This window comes from Hakea prostrata, chromosome 9 (assembly GCF_041222555.1).
Source record: "Hakea prostrata isolate BN-2017 chromosome 9, UWA_Hpros_2, whole genome shotgun sequence".
Classification (NCBI taxonomy): domain Eukaryota; kingdom Viridiplantae; phylum Streptophyta; class Magnoliopsida; order Proteales; family Proteaceae; genus Hakea; species Hakea prostrata.
In genome coordinates, this window is record NC_142608.1 from 10559063 (window position 1) to 10581694 (window position 22632).

At 37.5% G+C, this 22632-nt stretch overlaps 1 long non-coding RNA gene and 1 pseudogene across 2 annotated transcripts; both read right to left on the minus strand.

Moving 5' to 3' along the window:
* Positions 1 to 3775: 3775 nt before the first annotated feature.
* On the minus strand, positions 3776 to 6172 carry LOC149004605 (polyphenol oxidase, chloroplastic-like; annotated as a pseudogene). Its single transcript, XR_016175570.1, has 2 exons — positions 5020 to 6172; positions 3776 to 4543 (listed from the first exon to the last, which is right to left on the minus strand). The product of XR_016175570.1 is annotated as a polyphenol oxidase, chloroplastic-like (transcript).
* A 7049-nt stretch (positions 6173 to 13221) lies between these two features.
* On the minus strand, positions 13222 to 15512 carry LOC149004606 (uncharacterized). Its single transcript, XR_016175677.1, has 3 exons — positions 15475 to 15512; positions 13796 to 13890; positions 13222 to 13427 (listed from the first exon to the last, which is right to left on the minus strand). It is a non-coding gene; the product is annotated as an uncharacterized LOC149004606 (long non-coding RNA).
* Between the last annotated feature and the right edge of the window lie 7120 nt (positions 15513 to 22632).

Genomic DNA, 22632 nt, shown 5'->3' on the forward strand with positions numbered 1-22632 from the left:
TCAAAAATTGGAGAGGAGAGATGACACAGATGAAACAGTGAACTGTAAGAGAGACTCAATTCTCAAACCCAGAGGTCATATAGTTTAAAAACACCTAATGCATTCAGATGAAAAAACCGTGTGTGAGCTAGATTGCCTTAGCATAGTTCTACAAAACACACAATTGGGATCCATCAAGAGTCACTGAGCCAAAGATGCATTGTTTCAATGAGTTTGAGTAAGCCGTCAAGTCGCTTCACAGTTGCAAATGGAGATTGTGGTTTAAGTGATTTAGATATAGTTAACCAAAACAAAAAAAATGAGATATGGGAAACAGAAAAAAATCACGGAAAGAAGATTGATCCATTCTTCAAGCTTTCTCTAAGAAAGAAAATCAAACCCTTGAAACCATCTTTCTTCCATCCAAATACTAATCAATACGCCTCATTGCAATTGACCTAGACGACATTGTTGCCGTTCCACGCGAGCCATTGTCGACTTCATCCAGCAAGTTCTTCATGACTCAGGTACAAGGCTATGTTTCTGTTACATTTTGCACTCTATTCCCAGCTCGATGGGTAAATCAACTTGTTTTTATATATCCCTATAGTATTTACATCTCTTCTTTTCCTTTTCCTCAAATCTCAAAAGAAAGAACTTCATTAATTTGCCTTGAATACTTGAAGCTCAGTTCCACTTAAGAAAGCCACTCACTATGTTTGATCGACAAAAATTTCGAAGCAAAGGAGTCGAGGAAGGTATTGGAAAAATACTGATGCCCGTTCACTTTTCCCACCTGTGTAAAAGATCCATGAATAAAATGAGGTACAAATACTGTATATGTGAATAGTGATTATGTGGGACCCATGTGTGTATTACCCGAAATTAAAAACATAGTAACCACAAAAGACATAGGCTCAAACTTTATGTGGTTCGGCTTTTCCCACAGTCACGGGCATAATGGGACTTCTTCATTATAAGAATGGAGAAATGCAACTTGTGCTTTTGTGAATTGTGTAGGATCCTAACCTGAAATCTTACTTATAAGTCTAAGAGCCCTGAGTATTAGTAAGACAACTCTAGGCCATTCAGATAGAGACCATTGGATTATGAACAAAATCCATGGATACAGATGATGTTGATGAAGGATCTGACACTTTGCTGAATTTTAAAAGAAGATCTACATGAACTTGGATGGACTATGAAGGTGGATAAATATCTCACGGGAGATGGAGTTGGAGAGCCCTTGAGCCCAGGTAAGAGGCCCTAACTTGGTTTACAAGGTTATACTTGTGTTGTAGATTAATCGGACCAAAAGTCCCCAACTCTGTGAGAAGTTGGAGGTGGAGGTTGACCGGGTGGCAACCCCCACTTGGGCCCTCAAGCAACAAATGGTAGATTGGGTTTTTTTTTTTTTTTTATTTTTATTTTATTTTATTTTATTTTATTTCATTTTATTTCTTGACACTCTAAAATGAATCATTTTATTGTTTAGCAGTTAAGAAGCCCTAGAGCGTGTTCGAGAGTCCATGTCAGAGAAGGAGGTTTTGTTTCCGCTACAAATCATGATGGGGATCCAATTTTGAGAAAAACTATAAAAAATAATGGTTAGAAATTGATCTTATATACTGAGGATATGTTCCACTATATTAAAATTATGAAGAAGATGTAAGAAAATAGTTTGTAAATTATTTGGAGAGGTGGTGATGACACTTAATAATTATATGGACTTATTATCATAAATAAAATTGATTTTTATTTTTAATAATAATTTTTTGACATATAACTATAGGAAGCGTAACGACCAATTGATAATAACATTTTTAATAAATTTCAAATAATTGTCAAAAATAATGTAGTAAATGAATTAAATGTTCTATGAATTCGATCACCAGTTCATTGTAAGCGTTAATCTGTAATGAGATTGTTTCAATATGAGTCATGGCATGTAGAAGTGAGGCAAGATTTGTCACATTTGAGACAATTCTAATATCTCCATTTGAACTAATAGCATTGGTTTCTTTGTATTCTATGTCCTCACTTTGGTTCTCCATTCATGGCTTAAGATTTTCGCAATCCTTCTTCATATGCTCTACCTTTTTATAGTAGTAGCATGTAATCTTGCTTTTCAACTTGTATCACTCATGATTTCTCATGATGATGAGGTGGTCTGATTTTATTTCTCCCCTGCTTCTTAGTAACAAGTGCTTTATTGTGAGACGAGATGGAGGATTTTCTCCTTTTCTCTTCATTCAATAAGCTTCAAGTCACGATGTTCATCTTGAGTTTCTCTTTTAGGGCCAAGTTGCTAGGGGTACTACTAAGGCCTCCTAGCTATACGAACTAAGCAACAATAGTGCTTGCAGCTCATCATCAAGTATCATTTCATAAAAGTGAGTTGATTAACTATACTTTTTACTTCATTCAAGTGTTCCACCATAAAGCTTCCTTCATTGTATTTGAGATTTACTAGTCTTTTAATAAGAAATGCCTTGTTACAGACGAACTTTCTCTTATACAGACCTTTTAGCTTTTCCCATTGAATTCTCTAAGCTTTTTGTGGAAACATGATGGTAAACAAAATCATCTAACCATTAGCGAATGCAACTAGGGCCTTTTGATATAGGACTTTTCAATTTGCTTTAGACATTTTCTTTTGCTTTGATGATGCACCTTCTACGGGAGAATACAAGCCTTCACAATACAACAAATCCTCCAATCTTTGATTTTCATATCATCCCATTGCTCCAATTCAAGCTGATTATCCGTCCTACAATGCTTGCCTCCGCCGACATCTTTTAAGAATGATCATGCAAACCTCACTCTAATACCACTAGCTGGAAAAAATAGTACCGCTACTCAGTTAATTCTTTCAACTTGTGTAAAATCTCGACGAAGAAAAATAAAGTACAAGTATCATACTTGTGAATAGTGTCTATGTGGGACTCACATGTGTATTACGAGAAATTACAAAAATAGTAACCACAAAAGACACAGGTACAAAATTTATGTGATTCGGCTTTGTCCACATTCATGGGCATAATGGGGCTTCTTCATTACAAGAATGGAGACATGTAACTTGTACGATGCTTGAATTTATAACGAAACCCGACGTTGCATGTACACTCTTTCAACTCATGCTATCAACCCGTAAAGAAATTACAAACTTTACCCACTAATCTACTCCAACTCTAGAAACACCTTGCTCAATACTCTGCACACTCTTTAGGTGGTCTTTCTCACCTCTAGTGGTATGTTACAAGCCCCCTCTCCAGTCTCCCCCCAAAAAATAAAAATAAATAAATTTATAGATGGGATGGGGAGGATATGACACTTTTATTTCCTCCCCTTCCCCTTCCCCTTCCCCTTCCCCCCCCCCCCCCTTTTTTTTTTCTTCTCCTTCTCTCAGGCCCTCTCTATTTCTATTTCACTTGAGCAGCAGCCCTTGTGTTTTATGCCGGTTTTTATTTGTCAAGTTTGGTCCGATAGCCGCCCTCCTTAGTGAGGACCTATGGAAGGATGTTAAACGCAAATAGATCCGAATTCTACATAGCTTCTCCCTGTTGGGTGTAGTTCTTAAACCTTCAACCCTTTCAATTGTTAGAATGCATTCAAGAATGAATTTGGTTCAAGGTATATAAGGAATATTTCCATTGGAAGAGGGAAAAAAACCCATCACAGGCTGAAGTGGTTCAGAAGCCAACTTCGCTTTTACCCTTTATTTTTTTCTCAAATAAAAAGTTATTCTATGACACCTAATCAAATGTGTTCCAGTTACAAACTTTTGTGGCTTATAACGGACCAAAATCTCTTCACCACATGCAACAAAGGAAACGTCAAAATTACTACTACTTACTAGACTGATGACCAGCAGAGACTGTTAAGAAAATATCAGCTGAGTCTCTGGCTGTAATTCGGATAAAGATACGACAGAACTGTGTGGTTTGGAAAGGCGATAACAAAGCGCAACTATCCACAGAAAAATAATTGCAAAATCTAATCAGAGTCGAACTCAATCTTGATGCTTCCAATTGTAACATCTTTTGCTTGTCTTGGTACCAAAGTCACTACCACTGAATCATCATCATCAGCCCCTAGTTCCTCTAGTATATCCGTTATCCCTAATCGCAGACATGTCTTCAGTTTCATCATCATCTTTCCACGCTTGTGTGGCACATGTACGAAGCTCCCTACAAATTCAGTATTGCTAGGCCCTGATAATGTCTCATCTTCGTCGTTAATGAAAACATCAAATTTCACGAACTTGTCTCTGTCAAGCTCTATTCCCTCAATCACCAGTATCTCTTCCTCATCTTCTTTCTCTTTCTTACTTCTCGACTTCTTTGGTCTTTGCACCACTGTCTTCACCACCGAGTCCAGAGACCTTGGGAACTCACCACCACCATCCGCTGCAGTCGGCTTAACATTTTTTTACGAGGTCTTGGTGGAGCTCTCAGCCATGGAATTTCCACTTCTTGGTAAGTGTACCTTAATCTCTTTTCATCCACAGCATCTCTAACCCTAACTCGTACTAGCTGAGCATTCTCATCAGAGAAGACAAACTCTGCATGTGATATAAATAAATGAAAAACTGAGTCAGAGTTTAAATCTATCTCAAAATTCAAACTAGATTTGGTTAGATCAAGGACAAAAGATACTAATTTTCATTATTGATGTATGTGTGCGTTTCATGCCTCATTTTAAACTATTTGGCACTTAGGATATAATTTTCACTAGTTATAAGAACGAATCTCATATCATCAGCCACTGATTAGCCTATGTTACACCCCTTATATGAGTAGTTATAATTTACAACCACAAATATTTGAGATAGAAACTTTACACCTGTACGAACCTTATGAGTCGAGATCGTACGTCTTCTTGTACAAAGATGTCTAACATACGTAAATGGACATTCACATGAAATCCACTGCAGGGATATGGTATATGTGGTCATTGTACAAGGACATGAACCCGGATTTGGTAATTTGTTAATTAAGGACTTAATTAGGGTTTTAAGTAAGTCTGTTGATGCCTTACCTGCGTTTAACCAGTCAGGATCTCTGGGGTCTCTTCTCCTTCCTCCCAGGCTTTTCCATATGGTCCACAACCTGTCGACGTTGCCGTGATGAGCAAAGAAGATGGGATCTCGACCAGCCGAATAAAAGTTCCCCATGTTTTCACCATTTGGTTGAGTCCGGTCACCAGTCCACTGGTGTACCGGACCGTGGGGAACGTTCTCTACCGAACCCGCTCCAGGATTCGGCTGATTCCCAGCCCTATACAGAGAACCATAGAAGAGTTGTGTAGTCTTGACGTTCGCCACCTGACGATACATGATGGCGAGATTGTTCGCAATTCGTTGATCATTGCTGATGTCGGTATCATTACCACTGTAATCTAGATCGATCACCGTTGGTGGTTGGTGCAAGGCATCACGAAGCTTGTCATAGAGAGGTGAGCTTGGGTTAGTATAAATGGCGGGCATCTGCATGCCTGCAGGTGCGTCATAGTTCCAAAAGGGTATGGCGAAAGTGGGATCATCGATAAGCTTTCCACAAATCTTCTCTAAGAAATAGAGATAGTAACGATGCCATGGGAAGAAAAGCCAAGAATTGTGTATTTGGAGCTCCAGATCTGGAAATCCAACCTGATCGTAAGCACCATCGCAATAAGCACAGTGGGTGTTGGCCTGTTGGTAGAAGCTACGTGGGTCATTGGCTGGGAGAGCCTTCATGAGTGCTATGGCTTTATCGAACTTGGCAAGGTACTTATCGTCCAGCGATTGAGCTGCTGGCCTAACCCGCATTGGTGTATTCGGTGGTGGAAGCTTGAAATCAATAATCTTGTTGGTGTTTGGTGGGCAGCAATTGACGGGCTGTGCACCTTCAGGCAAGTCTGCAGGACCACACTTGGAGATATCTGGAGCCCGAACAGGAGCTGCCATGGCTAACGGATCAGCGCCCAAGCTGTTTGAACCATAAAGCCCACCTAGCCCAATCAACACGTCCCTCCTGTCTACTCTCAGTGAGGAACCTTCTTCATTCTCTCTAGCTTTACAGGAAACCTTGCGACGTGATGATGATGAGAGATATCTTTGTTTACCAACTGCAGGGACAAGCAGTCTCTTCGGAAAACAATGGTAGGAGGGACACACAGTGGAAGCCATTGCGTTGAGTTGATACAGTTTCTCTCCCTGCTCTTCTTCTTTTATAACTGAAAATAGCACATCTCACCTTATTTTCAACCCAGTATTTCCCTTTCTTTTCTTTTCTTTTTTTTTCGGTGGGTACATTCAACCGTGTATTTCTACTCCTGGCTCCTGCCCAAAATGGATTTACAGAATACATGCAATTTGGTTTCTTCTTTTTGATGCGCATCATGAAAGGAATATCCAAAATGAACTAGTCGACTGACAAGGAATAAGTTGAAATATTTGTGCTTAATAACTTCACATTCTTATTATCAAAAGAAGAAGAAAAAAAAATGGTCTTTCCTTTTTCTGGATTAAAAACTTCTAATATACTAGGATGTAAATGAGAATATTAATTCTACCAAATGGGTGCGAATCCAAGATCTCCCCGGTGGGTGATTGGGCCTTACTAACCCATCATTTAGCTATGACATTCTTGACCTAACTCACCTTCAGCTCTTAACTACATTTTCTTCCAGGACCACCATGCAATCATGTTGAACACATGCAACAATGAATCTAACATTGTATCTTGCAGAGATCTTTCTCTCCCTCACGGCTTAGAAGTATAGAAACTGATTTGGCTTTTGGCAAATGGACAAATCACAGCCACAGAAACAGCACTCAGTGGCTGGATCCCATATATGCACCACATTTCTCTGCAGCTGCATTTTTTACTTTTCCTTCGTTTCTTTCGTGTACTTTTGTTCAACGATTGGTGACCAGAGGACCAGTTCTATGTGGATATAGAACTAGTCTGGGTTGAGAGAGGACAGGGATATTTCTTCATTATTGAGTCTTTTGATGCATGGGAGAAATCGGTTTCAGATTTTGTTCCAAATTTAATGGTGTGATCTTTCTGCCTTTATAATCACAGTTGCTAATGTAAAAATATTTCTATCCAATATCACATAGATCGATTAAAAATACCTTAGTACAATAACAATATAAGATGATGACGAACATACTTTCTTTAGGATCCACTAAAGACGAAGTGCAATGAAATCTCTTCTTTAATCTCCCACTTGGAATGATCTTGAAGTTGATTCTATGATCAACTTGGTGCTAGATCTTTTCCTCTAGACTCATCCATATTCACTAGCTTGATGGAATAATCTCTCTAAACTAATGTAGAAAATAATTTGATCAATTAGGGTTTAGAGGAAGGACCTAGCATCCTTTATATAGGCAAATCCGTTAAATCGTCCATCAAAATCTAACGGTCCCTACCAAGCTAGCCAGTCCATAAAAAAGTTTTAGTAATTATATATTACCCATATAAGACCAACAAAGAAACCAAATCAGTGTAACACAATCAATGAAGTCCATCTTATATGGAACATTTTATTAATATTCTAGCATTCTCCCACTTGGGCTATATTGATTGTGACACAATCGAGCAAAACAAAATATCTCTTTGTTTTAAAAAAAAGAAACAGTTGAAAAACGTTTTGACTTTTATGTACACAACTTTATATCGGTTTAAGGATAATCCTAAAACTCAATCCCTTCACATAGAATCTTAAGTACTGAATCATGGCAATAATTGATCTTTTAAGTGACACAGGACCATCCATGGTCACAAATAATCTTAATTTTACTGGAAGTGGATGCAATATGGTAGTGTGGCAACTAATGACACTTTATATATCATTCTATTGTTGGTCCAAATCTCTCACTTTATGTGACTCAATGCCACGAGGGAATACACTTTATGGTTTCCCACGAAATCTTGGGATTTTTTTTTTTTTTGGGGGGTGTGGGATCTGAACTCTGACCTCCTATGTGGAAGCAATGATCTTTTGCCAACTGAGCCACCCCTCAAGGTTAGAGTTGATTTATTCACTCTCTTCTCAATCTCTATGGAGCAGATTATTCACAGAAAAATACTTGAAGCAAGATTCTTCTTTACCATTATAGCCAAATCTAATGATTATTGGGGCTGGAAATCTATTTTATTGTCAAGGGATTTCATGAAACTAGGTGTTTTCAAGCTCATGGGAAATGGTTGTGATATCAATCCATGGAGTGATTGGTGGATTCCCAACCTGCCTAAATTGGATATTTCTTCCCTTTGATCCCTTTGATGCTCCATCTAAAGTGTTAGATTTTCTAAATCTCACCACTAAAATGTGGAACAAATAATTACTAGGAGCTTTGTGGCCCGCTGAATATGTAGCTGAGATCTCTAATATTCCTATTCCTCTTTTTGATAAAGAATATGTAATAATCATATGGTGTCCAACTTCTTCGGGTAAATTTTCAATTGCTTCGTATACCAGACTTGGAGACAATTTCAGTTCTTCACTCTCTCCCAAAGTTTGGCCAAAACTTTGGCAAATTTAAAGTTCCTCCTAGAATACAGATTTTTGTTTGGAAGATTTTATTGGGTAAACTCGCAACTCCTGATTTGCTAATTCCAAAGGGTTGTAATACCCCAAGTGTCTGTGTGCTTTATTGTAACAACCCCCATATTTCTAACCCGGGATCCGTATTGCAGGTCCGAGAACCCGAAGGTCTAGTCCGGTAAATTTGTGGAGTGTCCAGATAGAAGCCCATGATCCATACCCTGAACCCATGGATCTAGATTCTTTTGACGATGAACCTGCCTTACTTGGAAGTTGGATCTCTGGATCAAGGCAAGTGGAGTCTGGAGATGTCTGGATTGAAGGTAAGACTTCCCCCATGTGTTGATTAGGGTTAGGTTGTGTTTGGGTTTCAACCCCTTGAGCAAAGCACCCTTGTATAGCAATATACTAGGGGGCGGTTGCTTGAGGCGGTTGATTGAACCAAGCGACCGCCTGGTTCTGGTTGTGGGGTTTCGCTCTAATTTGCCCCTAGACTTTTATAAATAGCAACCCTCGCCCAATTAACGAATATTATATTCAGGATTGCTGTTTTTTGTGGTTAGGAGGTAGTGGACACGTGTTGGAAGGTGGGCGAAGTGATGTTGGTGATTTGGAATCTTTTCCCTCCTATTCTTGCTGATCTGGTTGAGGTAAGTGAATTCCCATTCACTCAGTCTCTTTCTTCAGCTATGAATAGTGTAGTATTGTCCCCTCTTTGGTTGTTCATGATCATTTTATTACGGTATCCCCTTTTTAATGCTCTTGATGAGATCCTGTTCGAAAACGAAACCCTGCTTTCGTAAAAATGATGAATCTAATCAAGGGAAGGATTTTGGGTGACCGATCTGTGTTAATTTTTAGGTTACGTGTTACCCCTTGGTTATGGGTGCGTTAGGTTCGAAATTTGGATTGAGATCATCCCAAAAGCGGATTGAAATCGGATGATCAAAAGCCTGAGTTTCAAATTGAAAGCATTCAGTTTTTGGGGCGGTCACTAGTGGCAGTCGCTTGACCCAAGCGACTGGTTGGGTCACAGTGACGGTGTAGATTTGAGTTTGGCTCTGATTTGACTCATTTGACTTATATAATATTGTAACCCTGTATATAAGTGTTCTCTGTTTCTACTAAAAGTCTTATAATTATTTTTTGTTTGCATTCTAAAGGACTTCTACTTATTTACGGGTAAGGATATACATACTTATCTTTATGCAATGACTTGAACATGCTAGATCAATGTCTTTTCTTACTGTTCTTTAATTGTATATTCTGATGTTATTGTATAAAGCATGTTGATCTTATTGTATACTTGTTGTTTGTATTGTTGTTATATGTACTTTATCAATTATGATTGTGGTATGGTGATGATTGATGGTTTGTGGTTCTGATTGAAAGGGTATTCCATTGGGATATCTTGGGTTGAGATATCAGAGGGTTGTGGTATGGGACACATGCTCACTGATGCCTCTAACGCTATCATAACTACAAGATGACATACCTAGGTAGAGTCTAGAGTTGCATGGCTAGGCACCCCCACATACTACTACCCTTTCGGTAGGGGAATTGAAGCCGGATGACCCGTGACGATGGTGATGTGACTTTGTTTCATCGTACAGCGGTAACCAGTCTGTGCAGAGACTCAGTGGTCCACTGTTGTTTATTCAATGGTATGGTTGCATATAGGGTGGGGCTCATGGACGTCCAAGGAGCGGACTAGGTGTCGTGAGGAGTCATGAGAGTTTTCCGCCCCAACAATATGTGGATGACCATAGGGTTAGGGAGTGGAGTCCAATAGCGGTAGCCAGTCCGTGAGGGTTCTCATTCCTAGGTTGCAAAGGATACTGAACCGAGTTGGTTGGTGCCATAGGGATATCTAGACTTCATGTAGTGTGTTAACATTATGACTTGCATTGGATTAGGAACCCTGCGCCAGTACTCATGCCAATGGTCATGGTAAGAGAGTGTTGACTTAAACCTCAGCTACGGTTTGAGAGCCAGGTGTGGACTTACCCCTTTACCCAGGATCCCTACAGAGATATCCAGTCCTTGCGGGATCAAAGTGACTAGACATATCCAGAGGAGGGTTGGTGTATATCATAAAGCATGTCAATTGTTAGAGACTTGCACAGTTAGATCTTAGTAGCATTCATACTTTTGCATTTCATACATATCATATATGCATTGCTGATGGTGTTGACATATGGATAAGAATTATGTTGTCCTTACTGAGTTCGTCAGAACTCATTCATTTATTTCCATGTTATATTAGCCTATATAGATGGAGGTCTTGCGTTGGAAATTGGATTGGTACCCCATGAAGGAGCCTTCTCGTATGAAGAGGATGTGGTATCGGCAATGGGAGATGGAGATAGCATGTGCGGGAGCTCCTGCGAGTGCATAGAGTGTCACATCCACCCAGCCGGTATCTTATCTGGCATACCCGAGTATGTGATCCACAGTCCCGAAGATTAGTATCGAGGAAATCAACCTCCCACATTCATAATAATATAATCAAGAACAAGACTAAATCAAGGTTAACAATGTAAATTAATAAATCAAAACAAAGTAACGAAATAATCATCAGAGTGTGGAAATGATATCAATAGATATATATAATCAAAATGTAAAGTGAGGCGGAATCTCACTCCACGAGTACAGCGGAATGTAGTTCAAAAGTCAAAAGGATATTACAACTGATTCTAAAGACAAGAAAGAAATAATATTCAACTAATTTAGAGTCTATTCTACTTTATAAAGAACGTCTTCATAGACATAGACTTCATCAATCAAGCTCAAACGCTCCGACACCACGGTAGGGCAAATCATGGTACGAAGCATGATCACACGAGGAATCATCAACGTAATCTTCATAGTTGCCAATACCTTGCGTGTAGTACACTTCTTCAGCTTGCGCTTCTTCATATTGGCCTTCATAGTCATCTACACCTGTAGAATAATCTAACAAAAGATATTGTACAAAAGGAGAGAGTTCAAGAGAACTCAGCAAGGCAAGTCATTCCATAACAACATTAATAACATGATGGCATAAACATAGCATGATGCGATATGATATGAGACATCCAATGCATAATGAGTCTAACTTTATGTATGATGGTCTCTATAGGTAGACATGCTTTAAGTCATAGCACCATACTTCTTTAGGAAGGTCATTCACTCCCCCTCAGCCATCTTGGCATCTGGGGGGTGGGGGGAGCACCCATCCTCACATTGGATGGGGGTGGTGGGCCCCCCCCCCCCCACACCCCCATACACAAAGTTTGGGGCCTGCCCAGGAAGGCCCCGCCACAACCAAGGCCCCCCCCCCCCCACAAAAAAAAGGGACCGCGGCGCACTGTAGTAATAGCCTATAGCTACGGATTACATGCGGTTTATTATCCGTCGCAACAGGCTCCGTCGCAAACGCAGTAGCTACACATAAAATACTGCATGTACAAGGTTGTCTATGGCTATGGTTTTTTAGTTACAGGTATTTCTGTAGCTATATCTATAGCTACGGATTGTTAGTTACAGATGTTTCCACATCCAACTTCTAGCTATACATATTGAAGCGACGGATATTTCCGTGGTTATATATCATCTAGCTACGGAAAAAATAACTGTGGATGTTTCCGCGGCTACCCTATAACTACGAAAAACATAACCGTGGATGTTTTCGCATCTAACTTCTACCTACACATATTGTAGTGACAGATAATTCTATGGTTATATATCCTCTAGCTACGGAAAGTATAACTACAAATGTAACCGCGGCTACCTTGTAGTTACGAAAACTATAACTGTGGATATTTCGCGGCTAACTTCTAACTACACATATTGTAGCGCCAGATGTTTCCGTGGGTATATATCTTTTAGCTGCGGATGTTTTTGCATCTCACTTATTGGTATACACATTGTAGCAACTGACATTTCCGTGGCTAATTTATAGCTTCCGTATATTAACTACAAATATTTTTGCTACAATACTATAGGTGTGGAAATTTATTTGTAGGTATTTCCTCCACAATGAAAATGTAGCTACAGATTTTATTCTACAAATGTATTCACAAGTCATCTATTGATACCAATATTAGTGTGGATTGTCTTATAAAATTTATAACTACAAACTATTTATTGATGCACGAATTAATAGATATACATTTCTTTGCAACAAATGTATGGAAACAAAATATACATTTATTGAATTCATCATCATCTGAAATCCATACATATCAATTAAAAATAAATAAATAAAAGAAATTATTTATAATCCAACTGATTCAAACTAGAATAACCGCAAATTAAAACTTAAATCTAGATAAATAGTCTATGCTGAAGTTCAAAGTGTACTTAAAAAAAAAACACAAGAATCAACTAGTTGATCTAAGCCTTTATGCTATGTGGAACTCTGCGGTGGTTAACTTCACTTCTTAATAAATAATCCTGCAATCAATATAAAAAAAATAACAATTAATAATATTGTCATAAAAATTCATAAGAAACCCATAGCTTAGAATATCACATTACCTTTATGAGAACAAAATGCATCATTTCTTCTAGAAGGTGATTTCCTTCGGAACTATTAAAGTGATTAAGCTCCTATCACAAAGATACAATATTTGCAAAATCAATTAAAATAAAAATCATAAAGTTTAAGGAATAAAAGAAACTTTAGAGATTGATAAAATTTTGGTAACATTACCTGTTCCTCAGATGAATAATCTTCTATCTGACAACCTGAATTTGATTGTTTAACAAACGACAAAATTATGGTGGCTTGAGCTTCTACCATATTAACTTTATTTTTCAGAAAGTAACTTGTTCAGGATCATCTTCTCTTTTATTTTCCTTAGAGGCAAGCCTAGCTCCCAATCCTAGTCCTTGAATGCGTTTACGTTTATCTTTCTTAATACCTGAAAAAAGATGTCAGTGTCTCAATTATTACTCTCGTCATTGCCTTGAGAAGGCATCTATTTCTACTTTCTTTCCCTTAAATCTTTTCCTGCAATTGGAAAAAGAATTAGTTGGTTGGTATTTTGATAAAAAAAAATAATAAACAAAGGAAAACATATATATACAATTATTTTTTGTGCAATCTCATGAATTGGACGTCCATTTGCATGTTCATGAGTAACTATGTACAAACCAGCAAAGTCTAGTTGTACTCCAATTTCTTTCAACTGTTTTAACATTGTAAATATCACAGTTAAATATTTGATACTACAATATTTATGAATATATAAAATGTAAGAGTTCTATAGTCAGCATTTTTAAATATTACCTTTTCATGGCGGATTCATACAAAACTCTTCTGACCTACAGTATGAGGTGGACCTTGATTTTTACGATTATATTCTTGTTTCTTGTAAGACGACCCTACAAGCAAAAATGCTAAATAAGTAATTAATTGTTATAAAAGAATTTTGAAACCAAATAAGCATCCTATAGCACACCCCTGTCCATCTACAATTACCTAATTAGGCTATAATGATTTGAAACAATAAAATCACAACTCCATTATCATAGTTCTTTATTTCAAGAAATAACCTTATGTAAGTGGTAGTAGCACCTGTCCAAAAGAAAATGAAGAAACATGGGAAGAATACAAGCATAAGACTCTTGAGTTCTTGCATGCCAAAACACTATACTTCCAATATGAAGGGAGCAGCCACATTACATGTAGAAAGAAGATTATCTATCAATAGTACTCCAACTCTAATGATAATAGCTTGACCTACATAGGTAGTTTTATCTGCTATACTACTGATTAAAAGGGCTAACAACCTATTGTAAGTGTAGCAACTCCTCTATTCAATCCTTTGCAGGGAGTTGCCCCTAGATAACTAGTTTCCCATTATTGGGTAAGTCCAGATTAATCCAAATAATCTACTGTTTGAAACTCTCACCTGCAGTGGGAAACCTATAAAACTAACTAATTGTGAATTCCCAATGAAGAATGAGGTCATATACACCTCTCCGTGGTGATTCCTATAAAACTTTATTAAGGCAATTCAATAGGTCAGGTAATGTTGTGATTCCGTTCCTGCAGGCTGCTAGGTGCTGAAGAGATGTTCATTTTTTGAGTACTCATTCAAACTGCCTGTTTAGAAGCTAAGAACTGGATGTCTTCCAATAACCTCTCTCACCCCATAAGGAACAGGGGATTTGCTGTTCAGCATGTTAGTCATTGCTTTGACAATCAATTTTTTTTTTCTGGTCAAAGAAATTATTATATTAGGCTCTCCAAATAAATATTGCTAGAGGCACAAACAGAATTGTTTACAGGAAAAGGAGGAGGTGAAGACCATCAACATCTAGATAACCCAAAATGCTTCAAAAATCTTGCAAGATGATCTGTTAAATAGTTTTCAGACCTAGAGACAAAACAAAATTGAAGAGAAGCTTTAAGGGACCAATCTAAGGAGTGATCTAGCCCATTAAGGGCTAGCACTGCAGCCTAGCAATCAGATTCCTCCCACAAGTGCTTGATGTCTTCAGATATACTTTCCAACATACCTTCTCCCACACTTAAAGCTTCTCCTCCTAAAATTGAGTCAAATTGTTTGGCCAGAGAAACTGCTGCAATTGGCTTACCTCTTTCATTTCTAATGATATATCCCAGGCCACCTTTCTTCTTTAAAGTGCAGAGAAATTTCCTTGATTCAGAGTGCCAAGGTGTAGTGTTTGGGGTTCCATACCATCCCTATTTTTCTTTTTAAATTTAAAAAGGCTAAAAGTTCAAGGCCTAGACAACAAATATTCACCACAAAAGGAGGAGACATCACACCATGCAAAAAATACCAATCTATGTAGCCTACACCTATTCCATATTTATTTTTTTCTTTTTTGGTTGATTTCCTATTCAACTGTTTAAGTAAAGCAGAAAACATGCAAAAACATACAGCATAATTCAAGGCAGAAGTGGGAAAACAAGATGAGTTAGAATGAAGAATCACATACTTAAAACATGAAGTAACAGAAACAGTGCCTCTTTTCTGTTGGATGGTCCCCCTCCTTTTGCAAAAAAAATTGCTCCATTGCAGGATCTCCACACCTGTTCCATTGCAGGATCTCCACACTTGTGCAGGCGCTTTATTCCATATTGAATCCCTCATTGGATTATTGCCTGGATTATGAGCCAAAAGCTACCCAAAAAGTACATTTTTCAACAGTGAAGACAAAGATAAACTTGAATGAGAAATTGGTGGCACTGCTGCAATAGGATGCAGATGGAATCTAGAAAACCATGAAGGATGTAGAACCATTATTATATTCAGACTACATCAAGTCCAGGAATGGCCTCACTCATTCGTTGTCATGATCTACCATTGTTGGTGCAATGGCATAGTCTCCAACCAAACCTGCCTCTGTTGGAAAAGATGGTATGTGATTTAATAGGGTCAGGTTCATTTTTGATAAGATTATATGGGAGTATGAATTCAACAATGAAATCTGCTCTACTCAGTTGCTTTAACTGAAATTCACTAATGGAAGTCCACTAGCCTTAGTTGCTATGCCGACTTATTCCAAGTCAATCACCAAAGCTTAAAACTGATTACAAATATATTGAACAGAATATAATCTACAGCGAACCCTTACATATCTTAGATAAACTGCCTTGATGCATGATCTATTTGACAAGGAATGAAGAAAATCACTACATCAAAGTTCTAAAATGTTAAAAGCTGCATCTTCTTGAGTAATTATCAACTCTTCAGTCAGTGGCTTATATGCAGGGCAGACATAGGTTACATAGATTAATGCAACCAAGTGATACCACTCATCGAATTGATTATAAGCAATCATCGCTCTCTGACCACAGGACTTTCAACAAATGCAAAGTCGGTTTTGTGTCTGCTAGGGATGGAAACTCTCAGAGCCCAAGGTCTTTTGGGGAGAGAATTTCTAAAGAAGTTAGGAAACAGAGATGGGTTTTAGGAAGAAGGATTTGTAGGATTGGGAAGCCCATCGCTACCAAAGAGGTAAGAAACTAAAAAAACCAAATGGGGGATAACATAGAGATTAATGGCACGGAATTAACCAGTAATCAGAGGAAATTGATAGACCCTTAAACCATTGCAAGGTCAAGAACGAGATCAAGAACAAGGAAAACTAGATCGGTAGACATACCTGTTCTTTCAACCCTCACTTGGGAGCCAGCTTAGGGATTGAGATGTTTCAACCATAGTGCTGCAACTGACTGCCTTCGACCGAGAGTGATTTGTTCCACTCTGCTCTACCGTTTCTGCGTTTCACCGCCTTGCTCTGAAAATAGGTTTTTGAAATGAGCGTTAGCTTTAGAGAATGAGAGAGAGAAACGTATAAGCCATCAGAGGTGGTAGAGAGAGAAACCTTTAAGCGGGAAGACGAAAAGTATAAGCGGGAAGACAAAAATTATTTTCCACTAGTAAAAAGCTTGGATGACCGTCAAGCCGAGATTTCGGCTGTCGGATCCGAAATCTCGTCCGAAATCTCGGTCTCGACAGTTGAATTTCAATGGTCAAAATCGAAATTTCAACCAAGATTTCAATCCGTGTGCCCCAAATGCATGGCTTGACAGCAAGACCCTTTCCAGAAACCGTGGCTAATAATCCAAGAGACAAACCCCCTTGTCATGTTTTATAGTATTAGGATTTGGCTCGCAAGGTTCTGTCTAAACAATTGGTGGCGCTTTACAAAAAACACCACTAATAATCCAATACTTAGCGAACCAATACTGATGTATTGTGTTTTATAGTATCAGGATTTGGCTCGCAAGGTTCTATCTATTCATGACGATTTACATAAAACTGCCACTATTGAAAAATTAAAAGGGTCACCAATTGTGTCTTTTCTTATAGTGTCTCAGTACTCAAAAAATAACATTTTACATAAATAAAATTCGCCAAGGTGGATTCCGTTGGTCAAGGCCAAACTTGCACTCTTAATTGTAGTATTAAATAATTAGGTATATGAGTGTAACTAGACCGATAAACGGAACGGATTTGGCTCAGATACACCAATATCCGAATCCAATTAACAAAACCGTTATCTAAGTCCAAATCAAATGGAAATTTAGAAAAGGCATCCGAATTCAAATCAGAATTTTATCGGATATTCGATAAACTATCCGATTATTGATTGATGATTGTCATTTTTTTAATTTTTTATTTTCGATTTTCAATTTCCAGTTACTGACTACTGGTTTCCGAATCCCAATATCAACACTTTTTTAGAAAAATTAATGTTTAATACTTGACTTTAACCGGATAATTTCGATTTTTGGTTATCCGGTTACTAATTACCGATTTTAGAATCGGATTATCATCCACTTTTAGAGAAAATAATGTTGAATACTTTACCTTACTTTATCCGGGGAAAAAAATTTCCAGATATTATCCGATCCGATAAGCAATAATTCGAATCCGGTTGCTTAGCAGATGGATACAAATATTTTTCGGCAAGAAAATTTCTGGATACATACACACTTAAAATAATAAGAATGCGAATTCAGAAGCAGATTTTGGCTATCCATTTATAGGTCTAAGTGTAACAAGGTTTATGATTTAAATGGAAACAAAAAGGATAAATTTCTAAAAAATTTAAATTTTTTGAATATTCTCCCGTTCCCTTGTAAAAATTTTAAAATTTTCTTCTGACCCTCTTTCCATGTTTGAAATGTAGGGGTGTCAATAAAGCTCGGTTGACCCATCCCGGCCCTAACCCCCTAAGCACAGGCAAAATTCGACCTGAAGGGTGAGTTAGGGTTACATAATACTTGACCCTGGTGTTGGGTCGGGCTTGGGTTCCACCCTCCGAATTGTAATTTATTCTAGTTATTAAAAAACTTGATGTCGCTACACTGTTAATTACCATAAAAATAAGTTTATCATATTACTACAATTTTTAACTTTAGTGTTGTTGTCATAGTTATAGCGTTTTTTTATTGTTGTGGTTTAAATACTATAATCTAAAATATCTTAAATTACTACAATACATAACTGTAATTATATATCTGTAGCTAGAGGGAATGTATTTACTATGATTTTTAACCGTAGTTTTATATCCGCAGCTAAAAAGAAATTGTTACTACAATTTTAAATATTGCAGTTATTATATAAACTATATTACTACAATTTCAAAATGTAGTTCTATTTTAGTAGCTAAAAAATTTAATATTGTTACACTTTTATTTCCATAGTAATAAGTTTCATATATTACTACAATTTTTAGTTGTAGTTTTGTTTCCGTAGTTACAATGTTTTTTTATTACTATGGTCTTGAATGTTGTAGTTAAAAATATTTTAAATTACTGCAATACATAAATGTAGTAATATTTTTGCAGTTAGAAGTAATATATTACTATGGTTTTGAATACTGTAGTAAAAAATTGTTCATATTACTACAATTTTTAGTTACACTTTTACAAGCACATCTATAAATATATTTGTTACTACAGGTGTTACATACTACATCAATAATTGTTTTATATTACTACACATGAAAAAACTGTAGTTAGAAGAGACTTGTAGCTTCGGTTAAAAAAAAAGGGGTTTTTGTTGTAGTGTTGGTTATATCAACTCATATTCAGATACGTCCATTCCTCGCCCCTGGCAATCCTTTCTGGTATCCTTCACACTAGAGTCAGCATAATCCCAGATTACGGACTCATCAACCCTATTGGTCATCCACGAGTAGTAGACAGGAAGCTCTCATGTCCCCTCACAAATTGGCTACCGGTCTTGAGCGCCCATGAGCCCAAGCCTACTAAATGCAACCCTACCAATAAATGGCCCCCACAATATGATTTATGTCCTCTCATAGGTTGGCTACCGGTCTTGAGCACCCATAAATCCCCATTGCTACCACGGGTCGTTCGGTCTCAATACCCTTCCGATTTGGGTCTGATATAACAGGGAATATCCTAGCCAACACTGTTAGACAAGTCCTAAGTATGACAACCAATAATCTGGGAAAATGTCAAAGGGCAACATGGAAATATCCCATATTATTCCCACTGATGTCCAAGGACAGAAATGTCAAAAGGACATTCCCCAATCCCAAATCATACCTAAACAATCGCAATCCCAATTCAGTCATATCATCCACGACAGATATCTCATCAAATAGAAGAGTATAATAAGACAAGATCGAATGAATAAGCAACATACATGAGTAAGTATTCATACATGATCAAGTACATAAAGTAATTAAGGAAATAAGATCCTACTGTACTTGCAACATTCATATCATAATAGAAACTATCATAACAGTAGCAAATCTAAGTAGTTCCCAATTTAGAAACTAAGATTCATGCAATCTATGTTAATATGGTAATAACTGTCCTTACCTTAAATAGATTCGAATATATTCTAGACGGACAAGAGAATGGATCCAAGGTTAGCAAACAAACCCTAGAACAGCATCATACAATCATTAAGAAGTAGTCCTAAAAAAATAAGCATCAAACGAATCAAAATGGATGAAAAAATCCCATTCTGTCACCTACGGTTGATTGGCTGGGTTGATTGATCCAATCGACCCAGGCAATCTGCCCAGTGAACAATACGAGTCAGAAATCAGATTTTTGGTCCGAAACCTATTCTACATAATCTGGAATGCTACAAAACTTGGAGGGAATGTCTAACACAATATTCTAAAACTATCTAGCACATGTTAGACATCAAACAGCGATAAAAACCAATACTTACTAATTTAGAATCATACTTTCTAAATTGGTAGAAAACATAGTTTTCATTGAAAACATGCTATGAATGAAAGAGATGAACTAGAGATGATGAGATCTCATTCTAATATATGAATACAGTAAATCAGAAGTATGAATAATCATAGAGATGCATCTATAATGCTAGAAGAAATCAAAATAAGAATACGGTTATAGATTTAAGAAGAAATCATAAGAATCATGTTTAGAATGAATATGAAGATCATAGCATAGAGAATGGAAAGAGATTGTAGAAGATATGATTACAAGGATGCAACATCTCCTTCATGATCTCAGTTCAGAGAAGAGAATGATCATAGAAAGAATAAATCAATAACATAATAGATTGAATACTAACCTTTTATTTAAGAACAAGAGAGAGAATTTGCAAGTTTGCAAGGTTTGATCTTCTTCAACACTCTTGGAGGCTTGGAGAGGAGTTCATTTCGTTCTCTAAGTGATTTAGAGGCTAGGGATACTAAAAATACGAAGTACTATGGTATATATAGCAATATAAGCTAAATAGAAGATTCTGCTCGAGTTCAGCAATCCTTGGATCGATTGGCTGGGTTGATTGACCCAGTCGACCCAAGCAATCAACCCAGGCTGTTAGCACAGCCTGAATCAGGGATTTGAGGGCCTTTCTCTTATCGGAATCAAACGAAACTTTAAACACATAAACTATAACTTACCTAGCATAAGAAAATGGCTTCAAATCATATCTAACCAAGCTCTAAGGTCATCAACCAATCTTCTCTTCATCAAGGCGTAGTCTCTTTTCCAAATCCGACAAGGTCTTCAAGTATGGGGCATCATCGTCAATCTCCATAGGTTCGGAGTCGAACACCATGTCTTCTACTAATATGGCCCATAGTTGACTTTCACTTCTACTTTAGGTCTTCAGACCTACAAACAATCGAGTATCCGGGTTAAGGTTAGGGACGGGTTTCACATAGAGTGCGCTTATAGCGCCCATTGATGGACCAAGGAGGCGAGTCGCCAGGCATTTTGCCGATCGTATGGAGAGGAATTGGACAACCCCTCACCTTGATAAACTTGAGTCCCAGTTCTTAGATTTAGAGAAAGAAACTGGAAAGAATATTATTTGATTTATTGTGATTTGTTTCCGCTGAACTTATTATTCTTTTTTATCATTGATTATTTTCTTGATTATTTTATTAGAGTATTTGGACTCCTGTAATCGTTCTATTAATTATTACACTTATTCTTGCTCATGATTATCTATTACTTGCATTTATGATTATTGATGGTAAGACCGTGGATCCTGTGACGGTTCACTCCCACGAGTTGTCGAGTGGATAACCGAGACCGGCGGGTAGGGTGTGACATTTATAACCAAGCACAAGCGACTGCAAATCATATATTTTTTTATTGCTCTTTCAATAATGCTGTGTGGAGGCGCTTGGGTCTTAGTACACTAGTTTGACAACCTTCTCAGTTTATGGTTCAAGATATCATTTTACAAAGTGCAGTCCAATCCACAGCTCCCTCTTCCATTGGATTAATGTTCAATGTACTGTGGTTGATTTGGAAGAGTTTTAATAACAAAGCTCACAACAACGTTGTAGATCCCCCAACTCATATTGCTCCCCTAGCAAAGGCTAGAGCATGAGATTATGAGACTGTAAACAATCTTCCCTCATCAAGATCATTACCTCAAGTTCAAAGATTCAGTAAATATTAAATGGGAGGCACCAGCGAGAGATTGGATTAAAATCAATGTGGATGGCTCGTCAATTCAAAATAGCAACTCTGTTTCTGAGTGGCATGAGTGGTGTGGCTCATGACTTCCATGGGAGGATGATATTCTATTTTTATGAAGGATGTGGTTCCGTGTGCTCACTTATAGCTGTAGTTATGGTTGTCAAACAAGCCTTAATATGGGCCAAACAACTTGCTCTAACAAGAGTAACTATTGAAGGGGATAACTCTACTGTTATCCCCCTTCTCAATTTTGAGAGTGATTTTCCTGCGTGGAAAATCAGATTTATAATTCAAGATGTGAAGTTTTTAATCCCATCTTTCAACGAGGTCAAATTCTCCCATATTTTTAGAGTGGGTAATTGCTCCAAATCAGCCAGCGAGTCAAGCAGCGAAACCGAAGCTTCTCTTTCTTCTTCTAATGTACCCCCAAATCTGTCGGCCTATATTATATGATAATCTTGCTTATATCTATCCTTGGTTTTAAATTCAAATAAATTATCCTTCCCCAAAAAAAAAAATCACCAGCAATGATACAAGATAAAGCTCAATATTTTCAATAAGGGTGTCAATACAGTATTGAAACCGTTTAACCATTCCGTACCGTACCATTTAAAACCGCACCGATTCAACTTCGGTACGGTGTGTACCGAAACCATTTTCTGGAATTCGGTACAGTACAGTTTTGGTTT